We start from the raw sequence: 10,510 nt of genomic DNA on the forward strand, positions 1-10,510 counted from the left end.
AGCTCTGAGGACACTTGACCACAAGCAGGACCAAGGTGGGGCTGAAGGGCCAGGACACTCCTCAGAAGCCAGACGAGTCCCAGCAGAGACTGGGATGGGGTGGGAGGACACCTGGATCTGAACCAGCGCTGCCTCAGTTTCCCCTCCAGCCTTTTCCCTGCCATGGATATTCCAGTTATAACTTCCCAGATGATAAACCGCTGCCCCCCGAATGGCACTTAAGGCCAGGAGGACGTCAGCTTAGCTGGGTACTTCCACGCTGTTCCCAAACACCCTTCAAGGGCTTTGCCTGGCAGCTTCAGCCTCGCCATCTCCCCATTTGCAATGCCCATGAAGTAAAGCCCAAGAGAAGGAAAAGCAGAGCTGCAGCTTCATGCAACGCACGGACCCTCTTTGGGAGGGTCTCGGGGGAGCGGCAGCAGTCGCAGGCAGCAGTCGCAGGCAGCGGCGCTGCCTGGGCTGTTTGAAGCCCCACGTGGGGGACCTGCCCTCTGCAATCCATTTAGCACTTGGCACCGCTCAGAGGGCTATTTTTAAAAGGTATGCAACTGTCCCAGAAACCCAACTTTGAAGTGTGGTTCAAGGCTTTGTTGTTGTGAAAAGAAAGGGCTTCTTTACGTTTGTAATTAAATGCAAACACAAGCGAGTTATTGGACCGGAGCCGGCCAAGGCAGGTCAGCTCCGCTCTATCCATCGGGGCTGGATGTTGTCCCGCTCCGGTTTCACAGCACGCCCGATAGACCGCCGGCCTTCTCTCACCTCTGTAAAATGCTGTGGGTTGCTGTCAATTAGAAAAATTTGTTTCCTGGCCGCTGATAAGTACCAGGAGAGCACAGGGTTCCTTCCCATCCTCTGCAGCCCAGCGTTGGCGTTTGAAGATCATTCCCCCAGGCTAGGTGGGGTGGGCAGGGGACTCGGCTGAAGGCAACGCCAACGGTGATCCCCTGGCAGCGGCCACCACGGGTCCTGGGTGGGAGGGGAGGTTGCTCTGAACCCCCCATGTGCATCCCTGCTCCCAGCTTGCCTCCTCCTCCTCTTCCTCCGAAGAGCCCAGGCTTTTCAGGGTCCGTGCTTTCAGGGGCAGGTGATGCCCAGTCCGGGGAGATCCTAGACCTGCCCAGAGAGGCAATACCAGCCAGCCGGTGCCAAAAGAACCCGGTAGCATTGCCCGAACACCTCCGGGCTGGCAGAAGACGTCTATAGGAGCAGTTTGCATCTCTTGGCTGCGCGGTTTCAGATGCGGCAGGCAGAGCCACGAAGCTGCTTTTCGCTTATCACCCCGCCGCGGCTGTACGGGACTGCAGAGCAGCCTTTCCCCCTTACAGGGCTACCGAGGGTCTCCAACTCTGAGCCTGCAGCCAGGCCTTCACCCGGGGAGTCCCGACTGCAACGGCACGGTCCAGCTAAGAAGAAACATTAACGCACAGTGCAACGCCCGGAGAGACGTGGGGGTCCCCTTACACGTCCCTCCCAGGGAGGTATTTTGGAGGTGCTGCTGAGTGGGAAGCCCCGGGCCAGCACCCAGTGTTATTGCAGCCTGGTTTTAACCTGGGCTGGGGTGGGAGGGTGCTAATTAAACATGACAGCTTGACAGGAAGGGGCGTTAAATAATTCCTGCCACCCCGTTTGTCCGGGCAGCTCTGTGCGGCCACAGGGAGGGGGCAGGCGGTTCCCCTTAATTAAAAAGCAGCAGATCCAAACCAAAAATAGATCAGGTTCTTTTTTTTGAAGGGGACACCGATGGTCGCCCGCGGCTGCATTTTTCACATGCCTTCCGAAGGAGATCTCTATCGATGCACGAGCTGGTTCGGGTCCTGCAGTTCACCGTGCATTGCACCCGGGGACTCGACCGTGCCCAGCTCCTTCCCGCGGGCTCCAGCAGCCTGTCCCATGCATGGGGGGCACCGGGGCAGAGCTGGTGGGTAACGCAGGGATGGAAAAGACCTTGCCGGAGGGCAAAGCCACGAGAGGGGAAGGAGTCGGTGCCAGGCGGATTTCAGAGCGCTGCCTGGAAGGCGGGTGGGCAGGCAGCAAGGGTTGGCACGGGGGAAGCCGGGCTTGCAAGGAGGCCAAAACGCAGTGCAAATATCTGCCTGCTGCCCTGCCAGCGCCTGGCACTCATGTGCCACGCTCCCGACCCCGCTGCCCGCCAGGTCAGGAACAGGTGACTGTTAAACAAGTTTAAAACCAAAGACTAAAAAAAAAAAAAGCAGATTAAAAACCAAAAGAAAACACAGGGGACAGCACAAGCACTGGTCCTTCCCTGCTGGATTTCGTTCCTACGTTTGCAGGACCCCGGAGGAAGGAGGGATGTGTGTCCTCGCAAAGCAAAATGCACGCTCCTGAATCCTGCTGCACAGTGGAGAGGGTGATGCCAGCGACTGCGAGCATGGGAACGGCGAGAAAGGGTCAGACCTCAGGCCTTTTTGTCTGTCCCCATGTCTCTGTGTGGTGGGTTGACCCTGGCTGGATGCCAGGTGCCCACCAGAGCTGTTCTATCACTCCCCCTCCTTCTCAACTGGACAGGGGAGAGAAAATATAACAAAGAGCTTGTGGGTCGAGATAAGGATAGGAGAGATCACTCACCAATTACCGTCACGGGCAAAACAGACTCAGTTTGGGGAAAAATTAACTTGATTTATTACAAATCAACCGGAGTAGGGTAATGAGAAATAAAACCAAATCTCAGAACACCTTCCCTCCACCCCTCCCTTCTTCCCGGGCACAACTTCACTCCCGGATTCTCTACCACCCCCCCAGCGGCACAGGGGGACGGGGATGGGGTTTACGGTCAGTTCATCACACGTTATTTTCTGCCGCTTCATCCTCCTCAGGGGGAGGACTCATCACACTCTTCCCCTGCTCCGGCGTGGGGTCCCACCCACGGGAGACAGTCCTCCACGAACTTCTCCAACGTGGGTCCTTCCCACGGGCTGCAGTTCTTCACGAACTGCTCCAGCATGGGTCCTTTCCACGGTGTGCAGTCCTTCAGGCACAGACTGCTCCAGCGTGGGCCCCCCACGGGGTCACAAGTCCTGCCAGAAAACCTGCTCTGTGGGCTCCTCTCTCCACAGATCCGCAGGTCCTGCCAGGAGCCTGCTCCAGCACGGGGTTCCCACGGGGTCACAGACTCCTTCGGGAACCCACCTGCTCCGGCGTGGGGTCCTCCACGGGCTGCAGGTGGATATCTGCTCCACCGTGGACCTCCCTGGGCTGCAGGGGGACAGCCTGCCTCACCATGGTCTTCCCCACGGGCTGCAGGGGAATCTCTGCTCCGGCGCCTGGAGCATCTCCTCCCCCTCCTTCTTCACTGACCTTGGTGTCCGCAGGGTTGTTTCTCTTACATGTTCTCACTCCTCTCTCCGGCTGCCGAATACCGCCGTCCCAACTTTTTTCCTTCTTAAAAATGTTATCACGGAGGCGTTACCACTATCGCTGATTGGCTCGGCCTTGGCCGGCGGCGGGTCCGTCTTAGAGCCGGCTGGTATGGGCTCTGTCGAACACAGGGGAAGCTTCCAGCAGCTTCTTACAGAAGCCACCCCTGTAACCCCACCCGCTACCAAAACCTTGCCACACAAAACCAATACACTCTGAGAGCATCCCATAGTGAAGGATGGGGGGACAGCCCCAAGCGGGACTCTGCCCATGGGAATGCTGGCCCTGGTCATCATTAAACGCAGCTCTAAACCTCCGGGTTGAATATTCCCTTCTGAACCAGAGTTGTGATAAAACTGGATGGTTTTCTTAGATATAAACACCTTGTCCTTTTCCGAGATACGTCAAGTTCTTGGTTTCGGCCTCTTCCACCAGTGGCCTCATCCACAGGCTCTTTGCTCCAAGGTCTTTGAGGGCTATAAATAAGCAGAGACGCTGGATCCCAGTACCCTCCGGCGATGCTCCAAAGGGAGACCCCGGCTCTCGCACGCCTGATGGGTGTTATCCTGGAAAACTCAGGCCACATGTGCAGGCAGGCAGGAGTGCCCCGGCCGCCCAGGGTGCAGAGGGACAGTCCGCACGAGACCCAAATCTTCCCTCCCAGCCGTCCCGCCATCCCACACCGGCCGGCTTTCCCTGAATCCTGGCTCAAGTTCATCAAACCTGGGGTTGGATGCCACTTCTTCCAGCTCCTCCGGAATGCAGTGAGCCCGTGACAGGGCTGGCACAGGGATTCCTGGTGTCACGGGGGATGCTGCTAAACGGCTCGCGGACCCTTGCCCTTTGCTGGGCTGCGGTGTGGGTGCTTTAAAACAAGCAGCACCTCGGCAATGATTGCTGTAGGGGCTCCGGCCAGCCAGGAGTTGGGATTTGTAGGGGACCAGGCAAACCCCAAACAACTCCGCGGTGTCTCCCGGGGCACACGGCCGCGATGCGGTTTCCTCTGTGCAGCGCACGGTGCCGTCAATCTCCGCTTTGTTTGCGATAACAGAGAGGTGAGGGCAGGCTCAGTCTTCCCGGGAAGCCACATCCACGTGAGTGGGTGTTAAACGACGAGGAACACCATCGGCCATCCCCTCCGTGAGTCATCCAGCTTCTCTTCCCCGGTCCTCTGCCCTTCGGCAGGAGGGAGAGGAGAGTCCCTTTCCACGCCGGAGCAGGAATTTAAACTGGGAAATCCTTTTGCTTGATCCCAAGCGGACGATGGAGAGACCCGAGGCTGGCACAAATGTGTTGGCAAGCCAAGACCATGCTCCCTTCAAGTTATTCCGTGGAAGCCCAACTCTGATTTCGCTTACGCACGTGTAAATGAGACCTAACCCCACCAGGGCCGACGCTGTTGCTCCCCGTACGTCAGCAGATCTGGGTTGAGGAATTAAAAGCTGGATTGCAGCCTGAGGTGAGCTTCTGCAAAATGAATGCCCAGCAGTCAGGCGCAGATACCTTCAGGGGTTGATTCCCAGCTACATTAAGGCCCCTTTATACTCCTCTAGCCATGTAAAGAGGTCTCTAAGTGAGTGTAAATTAAATTTAAGTTACTTTTGCTTCCTTTTTAAGGCCCCTTTATGCTTCCAATGAGGGGTAAAGGAGCCTTAGTGTGACTGCGAGGCGGGCAGGCTTCCCTGCCAGGCGCAGGCAGGTGAGAGCCCCTCCTGTGCTGCCTGCACTTGCCCATAAAGCAGGCTCGGCGGCTTTATGGGGTGCCGGCTCCAGCCGTGCCGGCGCGGGGTGTGATGTGGGCCGACTTCCCGGGGACAGCAGGTCTCTGGGCAAAGGCACGGCAAGTCAGCAGGAACCACATCAAGACATCCCACGACCATGCACGGCCAAGGCCTCTTTTCCAAGGATGGGACAGACCAGGACGTGAATTTTCAATTCCCAGATTTTCTCTCCATATAGGTGAAGGTATTTCCCCACGTACCCTGGCCGACTTGCAACACAGGCAACTCTATTCTGCCAGAGAGCATTTTCCCTGCACCAGCCTGGTTAGGATGTCTCTCTCCAAAGCTGTTGGCTGGTGGTGGTGTGCAGCCAGTTCTTGCATTTATCCCCAAATATAACTGCATTTTTACGGTGCCAAAAGCAATTCCTGCCATTACTGCTTGTACAACGTTTGCTGACCGCAAGAGCGGTGCGGTAGGGTACGGGACGGTACAGCACGGGTGTGATGTGCTGCAATGCCGGCACCTCGCCGCAAGCTAACCGCATCCTCAACCTCTCCTCCCAGGCACGAGGACCGCCGATACACCCTGACCTTCTGCACAGCCCCCAAAAACTGCTCTTCGACCGTGGTTCCCGCGAGTCACCCACTACCAGCTATGACAAATACGCTCAACCCGTCCCGAGGTCCGTCCGTCCCCACGGCATCTCTCCGTCAGCGCACCTTGCGCAGGCGAACCCCCACCCTGGCGAGGTCCCGGCTGGAGGAATCGCCTCTCCCAAGCGCTCGGGTGCCAAAAATCTCCCTCCTTATGGGGTTGCCAGTTCATTTTGCGTTGCCAGGCCGGGGTTCCCAAAGCCGCTCAGCCCCGAAGGAGTTAACGGAGCAGAGCACGACTCAGATTCCTCCACCTAACCCTCCAAAGTCCCCGTATAACCAGACTTGGCACTTTGAGAAAGCTCCACAAATCCAGAGGCTAAAACGCGCTGCCTTCCGTTCGTCAAGAGAAGGCAAGTCCCAGCTAATTGAGGAAACAGTCTTCCCCCAGCCCCCTTCCAGGCTGCTTATTTATTTAGGGGCTTTTTTTTTTTTCTCCTCTTTTTCCTCTTTTTTTTTTTTTTTTTGTTGTTCTCAGAGCAAACATTAGGAAAAGAAAGTGCAAATTAATTTGGTGGGGCACAGTTGCAATTTATGATGCTCCCCAGCTGAGGAGGGCTATTAACCCCATTGGTGCCCGGTGCGGGTGGGTGCAGACACCCTGCTACCGCCGGGGGGGTGCAGCATCCTCCCAGTCCCCCCCTCTGTGTCCCGTGGGGAGGCTTCACCATCGGCCACTGCCCCATTCCTCTGCTCCCCACACAGGGAGAACGGAACGGGAGCAGGAAGGCAAAGGGAAACGGTAGCAGATGACTTTTTCCCCCTAAATTTTAGGGTTTTTTCCCTAAATCTTAGGTTTTTTTCCCTAAATCTCATTTTTTTCCCTAAACCTCAGGGTGTTTTTTTCCCCTTTTTCCCTTGTCTTGCTGCTGCTGCAGCTTTCCCGAGTGTACATTATTTTTTGTTTTTATTTTTTTTTTTTTTAACTCCCTCTGACTACTGCACACAATTCAGAGGAAAGCTGGGAAACCAAATTCTCAGCTCTCCAAAGCAGCAAATGGAAAGTCACTTAAAGGGACTTCTGCCTTAAAGCGACAGCAGCGCTTTTCTTCGGCGGCGAAGAAAAGGGGTTAACCCCCCCCCGCCCCCCCAAAAACCACCACCAACAACAAAAAAAGGCTGGGGCCACCCCAGGTGACAGCTCGTTCGCCACCCCGCTCCTCTGGTCGCCGGTGTCCCCCCCCCCTGCCCCGGGACCGGCGGGAGCGCTGCCGGGGGGATGCACATCCCGGGAGTTGGGGGGGGGGGAAGCAAATGGGTGGGGAAATGCCAGCACCCCACGATGTCCCTGCGTGTCGGCGACCCTCTGCCACGCTCACGATACTCCTAGGGAGGGGAAGGGGGGGTGTCCGTAAATCCACCCAGGAGACAGCAAACACCGGCAGAAGGGTTAAGGGCGGGGGGGGGGGGGGGAGAAAAAAAAAAAAGGAGGAGGAAAGGAAGGACCGACATCAAAGGCAACTTCTCTGCTCAGCAGATGAGCAGATCTATCCTCACTTCATATTTTTTGCAGCTGAAGTCGGGGGGCGGGGGATTAACTCTTTATCCCCCGGGGGGGTCACCCCGCCGGGGCAGAGGCGACACTTTCCCGGGAGAGGTGGGATCGTGACAGCCGATGACAGGAGAAAAGCGGAACCCGGTTCCCGGGAGCAGCCCCCAGCTGCAAACCGGGGGCACCTTTAGCTTTGGGGGGGGGACACAAAGGGGATGGCACTGATTTTTCTTTTAAAGTTCCGGGATGACACAAATAGCCCAAATACTTTGCAGCAAAGGAGCATCATTTTTTTTTTTAAACTCTGACAAACCTCGTTGAGTCACTGAATGAGCAAGAAAGGGGAAGCGGGAGGGGGGAGAAAAGTTGTGTTAAAGGGACTTTGCAGAGCAAAAAAGCAGGAGCCTTCAGCAAGGCGGATTCCTGAGGCGAATAAAACCCGAGGAAATCACTGGAGCGGAGGTATTAAACCCCCGACACTGACATGTGGCAAACAGCACATTCTCCTTTCCCCCCCTCGTCCTTCTACCAAACAAAAATAATATTTACATGACATCAGGCAGCAAGCCTTAAATGACAAAAGGGTGTTTACTCACCTCATTATAAGTCGGCCGGAGGCGAAGGCTGCATTCTCCTCGGTGAGGGCTGAAAAATTAAAAAGTCGGGAAATTAAGAGCTGCCGTCTGGCCCTGTGTGCAGTTCCTCCGTAATCTGTGTATAAAAAGAGAAGTCTTCATTACTGACCACAGGCACGGAGCTGCGCTGCTCACGCCCCCTCCGCGCCGCACCAGCCAGTAGCACACAGAAGTTGGGCTACGGGAGAAGGAGACAAGCTGAGCGGAGACTATAATGATTTATCTGCACCTCTGGTAGGGGAAAAAAAAAAAAAAAGGATAGAAAGGGGGGGGAAAAAAAAAAGCTTCGCCTCAAATATGACACGGGAGGAAAAGTGAGTCTTGTAGTTGCAGAAGGGTGACAGACGCGAGGATGTGCCAAGTCCCTAAGGACAAAAAAACCACACACCTCTTTAATCAGCCCTTCAGCCAAAGCCTTAATTAAAAAAGCTGCTACAAAATATCAGATAATGGATTGCATTTTCAGGCCTCTCTGGAAAACCAGCTCATATGGCAATGTTTCTAAACTCCTGCCAGAGCAGGGAAAGCTGCCAGTTTTAGGTTACAATATCAAAGGCACACATCCTCCGCACCAGCAGCCGGCTCCCAGTTACACCGGAGTAAATCCAGAGCCACCTCGCTGCCTTCGAGGCAGCTGGGGCTGATTTGCAGCAGAGCAGGATCAGGCCCTGCCCTGGCAAACTGCTGGGCTGCTCCTGCCTGCAGCACCGCCGGTGGAAGGAGAATTTGGCCTCTCTTTCCCCCAATCTGTGATCAGGTCTGCTCATGTCTCATAGTAAAAAAAAAAAAAAGTAAAAGCAGCATTCTCCTAATTTGTAAGGATAAAAGGCCAGGAGGATTATCTGCTTTGCTCTCCTCTGACAGCAGCGCGTGTAATATTTGAAACCCCGCTCTGAGGTCAATACGACTTTCCATAGCACGAGACCGACTGACATTTTTCACGTTGTGACGATTATTCCCGGAGCTCCGTAAGCGTAGAGAATGAGTCCTCATCTAATCTCGGCAATCAAGTGGAATTGCAATAAAACCCCTGGACTGGATGCCATCCAAGCAGCTCCGAACGGAGCAGCCCCTGGAAGAGCACATCCTTATTTAGAGCAACGACTGCAAACTGCCTTTGAAAATCTGGCTTTTGCGGACTGCAATAGTGGGGCTACACCAACTTTTGACGTTGTTTGCAATAAAGCTCGCGTGGTTTTGAATTACTCATATTTAACATCTTTTTCTTTCTCTTTTTTTTGGGTTTATTTCCGCCCCAGAAGCGAGCAAACATTTCTTGGCATCGCTGGGTTACAGCTGTGCCCTGCGCCGCTGTTTTGCGCAGCACGGACAACCTCCCATCCATGGTTTTGCTCTCATGGCCTCCAATACCCTATGGAAACATGGTATATAATAATACACACCAGTTTGGATCAAAAGCTCTCCAAAGGCCTGTGCAATTTCAGCAAAGGCCTATTTTGATGAAAACCAGAACTAAGGGGCTGAAAAATGTTGCTTTTGCCCAGCTTGCCTCCAGCCTGTCCCACCGAGCCCGAACCCAGCACTACGTGGGTGAACCGGTCCAGGCTGACGGTGCTGCCCGATGCTGCCAGCTCGCGCCCAGCATCCCGGCTCCCCCCATCACCCTCCCAGCGCTGCCAAGGCTTCGGCACGGGCTCGGCTTTTGCTTTTTGAAGCGTATGAGTGGCTTTTGGCAGCAGATCTTTCCTTGGGGAAAACACCCCAAACCATCCTCTGTATAGGAGGTCATCTCCGTGCATCTGCAGCGTGCTTTATTCCAGCAAGAAGGGTACCAGCGCGCCAGCCTTTAGCATCCATTTGGCAAATATCACCGCGAAACATCACATGCAGTCCCCAATACGGCGTGCACATCCAGGAGGAGGGATGAAGGAGGAAAAAAGGCTCATTTAGCTAATGAGGTAAGTCCAGAGGAACTTCCCCAAGCCAAGGGAGCTACTACGGACTGAACCCCATCTACCAGCGAGCTGGCTCTGGATCCCAGTCCGGGACTTTTTTAGAAGACTCATTCACAGGGTGAAACAATGAATTTTAAAATACATGCTGCATTCATAGATCTGTTTTGAACCCACTGACTTGAAACCACTTATATAATTGTCACAGAGCAAACAACCCATTATGCACAATAAAAGAAAGATTTCATTTCGCTCCCCGCCCCCCCTCCCCAGTTCTGTGTTTTTGCCTTGGCCAAGACGTTTCTCATGTAACATAAATCAAACCCAGGTGCATCTTTCTGCATGAAACGCTGCTTAAAATACATATAAGACTGCATTAAAATAAAACCCAGCCCATCATTTGGAGGCCTCAGAATTCCCTTTTGGACCCAGGAATAGTGGTTTTTCCCCCAGGTGGTGATGACCCCATCAGCATTTGATGCATTAGACATCAGGATCAAAGTGCCCTGTTCTTCCTCACACTGGATTTCTTCTGTGACATCTACCAAATTTCCTAGAAATCAGGTAGGCTCAAAACTGTTCTCAACTTATACGCAAGAAAATGATGTTTTCATCCAAGTACAGTTGGCCTCATGCTTATTTTTAATGGTACCAGATTATAAGTATATATTAATTATACATTATTAATATACTGCAGTGTTAGTTAATACAGAAGATT

At 54.1% G+C, this 10,510-nt stretch overlaps 1 protein-coding gene across 1 annotated transcript in view; it reads right to left on the reverse strand.

Moving 5' to 3' along the window:
* Positions 1-8,402, reverse strand: part of ZNF469 (zinc finger protein 469) — a 52,036-nt gene extending 43,634 nt beyond the window's left edge. Inside the window, 1 exon segment of the mRNA XM_052795255.1 lies at positions 7,841-8,402. The gene's annotated coding sequence lies outside the window, so the exon portion shown is untranslated.
* Positions 8,403-10,510: the final 2,108 nt, after the last annotated feature.

Source organism: Harpia harpyja, chromosome 9 (genome assembly GCF_026419915.1).
Source record: "Harpia harpyja isolate bHarHar1 chromosome 9, bHarHar1 primary haplotype, whole genome shotgun sequence".
NCBI lineage: Eukaryota > Metazoa > Chordata > Aves > Accipitriformes > Accipitridae > Harpia > Harpia harpyja.